The sequence below is a fragment of the Oncorhynchus clarkii genome, chromosome 2 (assembly GCF_045791955.1).
Source record: "Oncorhynchus clarkii lewisi isolate Uvic-CL-2024 chromosome 2, UVic_Ocla_1.0, whole genome shotgun sequence".
NCBI lineage: Eukaryota > Metazoa > Chordata > Actinopteri > Salmoniformes > Salmonidae > Oncorhynchus > Oncorhynchus clarkii.
In genome coordinates, this window is record NC_092148.1 from 95,249,810 (window position 1) to 95,256,007 (window position 6,198).

Genomic DNA, 6,198 nt, shown 5'->3' on the forward strand with positions numbered 1-6,198 from the left:
TCCGTGAAATGCTTACTGACGAGCCTTTAACCAACAATGCAGTTTTTTTTTAAAGTAAGTATGAACAATTTGCTCAGTAAACTAAAAGAAAAATAGTAACACAATAAAATAACATTAACGAGGCTACGTACTAGGGGTACCGATGTGCCGGGGTAGTCGAGGTAATTGAAGAGGATACCACCTCATACGTACTAGGGGTACCGATGTGCCGGGGTAGTCGAGGTAATTGAAGAGGATACCACCTCATACGTACTAGGGGTACCGATGTGCCGGGGTAGTCGAGGTAATTGAAGAGGATACCACCTCATACGTACTAGGGGTACCGATGTGCCGGGGTAGTCGAGGTAATTGAAGAGGATACCACCTCATACGTACTAGGGGTACCGATGTGCCGGGGTAGTCGAGGTAATTGAAGAGGATACCACCTCATACGTACTAGGGGTACCGATGTGCCGGGGTAGTCGAGGTAATTGAAGAGGATACCACCTCATACGTACTAGGGGTACCGATGTGCCGGGGTAGTCGAGGTAATTGAAGAGGATACCACCTCATACGTACTAGGGGTACCGATGTGCCAGGGTAGTCGAGGTAATTGAGGAGGATACCACCTCATACATACTAGGGGTACCGATGTGCCGGGGTAGTCGAGGTAATTGAAGAGGATACCACCTCATACATACTAGGGGTACCGATGTGCCAGGGTAGTCGAGGTAATTGAAGAGGATACCACCTCATACATACTAGGGGTACCGATGTGCCGGGGTAGTCGAGGTAATTGAAGAGGATACCACCTCATACGTACTAGGGGTACCGATGTGCCGGGGTAGTCGAGGTAATTGAAGAGGATACCACCTCATACGTACTAGGGGTACCGATGTGCCGGGGTAGTCGAGGTAATTGAAGAGGATACCACCTCATACGTACTAGGGGTACCGATGTGCCGGGGTAGTCGAGGTAATTGAAGAGGATACCACCTCATACGTACTAGGGGTACCGATGTGCCAGGGTAGTCGAGGTAATTGAAGAGGATACCACCTCATACGTACTAGGGGTACCGATGTGCCAGGGTAGTCGAGGTAATTGAAGAGGATACCACCTCATACGTACTAGGGGTACCGATGTGCCAGGGTAGTCGAGGTAATTGAAGAGGATACCACCTCATACGTACTAGGGGTACCGATGTGCCAGGGTAGTCGAGGTAATTGAGGAGGATACCACCTCATACGTACTAGGGGTACCGATGTGCCAGGGTAGTCGAGGTAATTGAAGAGGATACCACCTCATACGTACTAGGGGTACCGATGTGCCGGGGTAGTCGAGGTAATTGAAGAGGATACCACCTCATACGTACTAGGGGTACCGATGTGCCAGGGTAGTCGAGGTAATTGAAGAGGATACCACCTCATACGTACTAGGGGTACCGATGTGCCGGGGTAGTCGAGGTAATTGAAGAGGATACCACCTCATACGTACTAGGGGTACCGATGTGCCGGGGTAGTCGAGGTAATTGAAGAGGATACCACCTCATACGTACTAGGGGTACCGATGTGCCGGGGTAGTCGAGGTAATTGAAGAGGATACCACCTCATACGTACTAGGGGTACCGATGTGCCAGGGTAGTCGAGGTAATTGAGGAGGATACCACCTCATACGTACTAGGGGTACCGATGTGCCAGGGTAGTCGAGGTAATTGAAGAGGATACCACCTCATACGTACTAGGGGTACCGATGTGCCGGGGTAGTCGAGGTAATTGAAGAGGATACCACCTCATACGTACTAGGGGTACCGATGTGCCAGGGTAGTCGAGGTAATTGAAGAGGATACCACCTCATACGTACTAGGGGTACCGATGTGCCGGGGTAGTCGAGGTAATTGAAGAGGATACCACCTCATACGTACTAGGGGTACCGATGTGCCGGGGTAGTCGAGGTAATTGAAGAGGATACCACCTCATACGTACTAGGGGTACCGATGTGCCGGGGTAGTCGAGGTAATTGAAGAGGATACCACCTCATACGTACTAGGGGTACCGATGTGCCAGGGTAGTCGAGGTAATTGAGGAGGATACCACCTCATACGTACTAGGGGTACCGATGTGCCGGGGTAGTCGAGGTAATTGAAGAGGATACCACCTCATACGTACTAGGGGTACCGATGTGCCAGGGTAGTCGAGGTAATTGAAGAGGATACCACCTCATACGTACTAGGGGTACCGATGTGCCAGGGTAGTCGAGGTAATTGAAGAGGATACCACCTCATACGTACTAGGGGTACCGATGTGCCAGGGTAGTCGAGGTAATTGAAGAGGATACCACCTCATACATACTAGGGGTACCGATGTGCCAGGGTAGTCGAGGTAATTGAAGAGGATACCACCTCATACGTACTAGGGGTACCGATGTGCCAGGGTAGTCGAGGTAATTGAAGAGGATACCACCTCATACGTACTAGGGGTACCGATGTGCCAGGGTAGTCGAGGTAATTGAAGAGGATACCACCTCATACGTACTAGGGGTACCGATGTGCCAGGGTAGTCGAGGTAATTGAAGAGGATACCACCTCATACATACTAGGGGTACCGATGTGCCAGGGTAGTCGAGGTAATTGAAGAGGATACCACCTCATACGTACTAGGGGTACCGATGTGCCAGGGTAGTCGAGGTAATTGAGGAGGATACACTGCATTCGGAAAGTATTCAGATCCCTTGACTTTTTCCACATTTTGTTACGTTACAGCCTTATTCTAAAATTTGATTAAATACATTTAAAAACTCAGCAATCTACACATAATACCCTATAATGACAAAGCGAAAACAGGTTTTTAGATATTTTTGCAAATGTATTAAAAATAAAAACAGAAATAGCTTATTTACATAAGTATGAATGTTTTGGATTGGCCCAGCCAGAGCCCGGACTTGAACCCAATCTAACATCTCTTGTAGCCTCATACCCAAGAAGACTCGAGGCTGTAACTGCTGCCAAAAAGGTGCTTCAACAAAGTACTGAGTAAAGTGTCTGAATACTTATGTAAATGTGATATTTCAGTTTTTTATTTATTTATAAATAAGTAAAGATTTCTAAAAACATGTTTTTGCTTTTTTCATTATTTGAATAAGAATAAAATAAGGGGGTCAATGCAAATAGTCCGTTTTGATCAACTTTTCAGCAGTCTTATGGGGTAGCAGCTGTTCAGGGGCCCTTTGTTCCCAAACGTTGTGCTCCGGTACCATGCGGTAGCAGAGAGAAGAGTCTAACTTGGGTGGCTGGAGTCTTTGACAATATTTTGGGCCTTCCTCTGACACCGCCTGGCTTAGATGTTCTGGATGACAGGCAGCTTAGCCCCAGTGATGTACTGGGCCGTACGCACTACCCTTTGTAGCGCCTTGCGGTTGGTCGCCGAGCAGTTGCTATACCAAGCGGTGACGCAACCAGTCAGGATGGTCTCGATGGTGTAGCTGTCTAACCTTTTGAGGATCTGAGGACCCATGCCAAATCTTTTCAGATGACTGAGGGGGAATAGGTGTTGTTGTGCCCTCTTCACGGCTGTCTTGGTGTGTGTGGACCATGATAATTCCTTAGTGATGTTGTCACAAATGAACTTGAAGCTCTCAACCCGCTCCGCTACAGCTATGTGGATGGGGAATGTTCTCGGCCCTCCGTTTCCTGTAGTCCACCATCAGCTCCTTTTGTCGTGCCCATGTTGACGGAGGTTGTTGTTCTGGCACCACACTGCCAGGTCTTTGGCCTCCCTGTAGGTTGTCTTACCGTCGCGTCGTCAGCAAACTTAACGATTGGTGTTGGAGTCGTATGTGGCCACGCAGTCGTGGTTGAGCAGGGAGTATAGGAGGGGACTAAGCACGCATCCAAGGGGTGTGAGGGTCAACGTGGCGGATGTGTTGTTGCCTACCCTCACCACCTGGGGGCAGCCCGTCAGGAAGTCCAGGATCCAGTAGCAGAGGAAGATGTTCAGTCCCAGGATCCTTAGCTTAGTGATGAGCTTGAAAGGAGCTATGTTGTTGAACGCTGAGCTGTAGTCAATGAACAGCATTCTCACATACTGTAGGTGTTCCTTTGGTCTTATTCACATCTGCTGCCGAGAGCGTGATCAAAGTCTTCCAGAACAGCTGGTGATCTCATGCATGTTTGTGTTATTTGCCTCAAAGCGAGCATAGAAGTAGTTGAGCTCGTCCTGTAGGCTCGTGTCACTGGGCAGCTCACGGCTGTGCTTCCTTTCGTAGTAATGTCTGTAATGTTTTGCAAACTCTGCCACATCCGACGAGCGTCAGAGCTGGTATAGTATGATTCAATCTTAGTCCTGTATTGACGCTTTGCCTGTTTGATGGTTTGTCAGAGGGCATTGCGGGATTTCTTATAAGCTTCAGGGTTAGAGTCCTGCTTCTTGAAAGCGGCAGCTCTAGCCTTTAGCTCAGTGCGGATGTTGCATGTAACCCATGGCTTCTGGATGGGGTATGTACGGTCACTGTGGGGACGACTTCATCGATGCACTTATTGATGAAGCCAATGACTGATGTGGTATGCTCCTCAATGCCATCGGAGGAATCCCGGAACATATTCCAGTCTGTGCAAAACAGTCCTGTAGTTTAGCATCTACTTCATCTGACCACTTTTTTATTGATCTAGTCACTGGTGCTTCCTGCTTTAATTTTTGCTTGAAAGCAGGAATCAGGAGGATGGAATTATGGTCAGATTTGCCAAATGGAGGGAGAGTTTGTATGCGTCTCTGTGTGTGGAGCAAAGGTGATCTCGAGTTTTTTCCTCTGGTTGCACATGTAACATGCTGATAGAAATTTTGTAAAATGGCTTCAAGTTTCCCTGCATTAAAGTCCCCGGCTACTAGGACCGCCACCTCTTGGTGAGTGTTTTCTTACAGCGGAATACATCTCATTCAATGCTGTGTTAGTGCCAGCCTCAGTCTGTGGTGGTATGTAAAAAGCTACGAAGAATACAGATGAAAACTCTCTGGGTAGGTAGTGTGGTCTACAGTTTATCATGAGATACTCTACCTCAGACGAGTAATAGCTCGAGACTTCCTTAGATATCGTGCACCGGCTGTTATTTACAAAAAGACATAGTCCTCTTGCCGCTGTTCTATCCTGCCGGTGTATTGTATAACCAGCCAGCTGTATGTTGATATATGTTGTTCTTAGGCCCAGGGATGATTGTGGTCTGCTTGAAACATGTAGATATTCCAGACTGGGTCAGAGAGAGGTTGAAAAATGACAGTGGAAGACCCCAGTGACCTGAGAATTATGCAACCCTAGTTTCTGCTATATTGTAATCATCCGTTTCTTACGCACCCCAAGGCTGGTGTCTATTTGTCCAGCAGCTCTAGAAAAGGAAGGAATAGGGAACCCTCTTGGTCTCAACCACTGATTTGATCCCCCTCATATCTATTCTATACACTACAGATCTTAACCTCCCTCATATCTATTCTATACACTACAGATCTGATCCCCCTCATATCTATTCTATACAATACAGATCTGATCCCCCCTCATATCTATTCTATACACTACTAGAATAATTTACTCAACGGGGATCAATTAGCCTGACAACATGACACGACACGTTACGAAATCCCAGTACAATATAAACGTTTTGAAACAGGACGTGTCATTCTAGAAGTCTCTGTAATGAGTAGTTCGTAGGGTTGCAGGAAACTTTCCCCAAATTCCCAGGTTTTATAGAACTCTGGGAGGGATTAAGCAGGAAATAGAGAATCCTCCTAACCAGGATATCTAGAACACTCAGGAATTGAGGAACAGTTACCAGTATTTTGCAACCCTATGAGTGAGGGCGCAACACATTGCCCAAGTGGTCATATGAATAGGAAGTACTGTATTTAAAAAAAGATATATGTACATATATTGTCTTGCCCTGAATGATACTGTGTATAGTTAGTTAGCTGGAGTAGTAGCCTTATTTTGGATGTTTTGCTCTGTAATAAATATGAACCTTTCAAAAAATATCCAATTTGTTTTGCTTATGTCATTTTTATTTTACCTTTATTTAACTAGGCAAGTCAGTTAAGAACAAATTCTTATTTTCAATGACGGCCTAGGAACAGTGGGTTAACTGCCTGTTCAGGGGCAGAACGACAGATTTGTACCTTTTCAGCTCGGGGGTTTGAACTTGCAACCTTCCGGTTACTAGTCCAACACTCTAACCACTGGGCT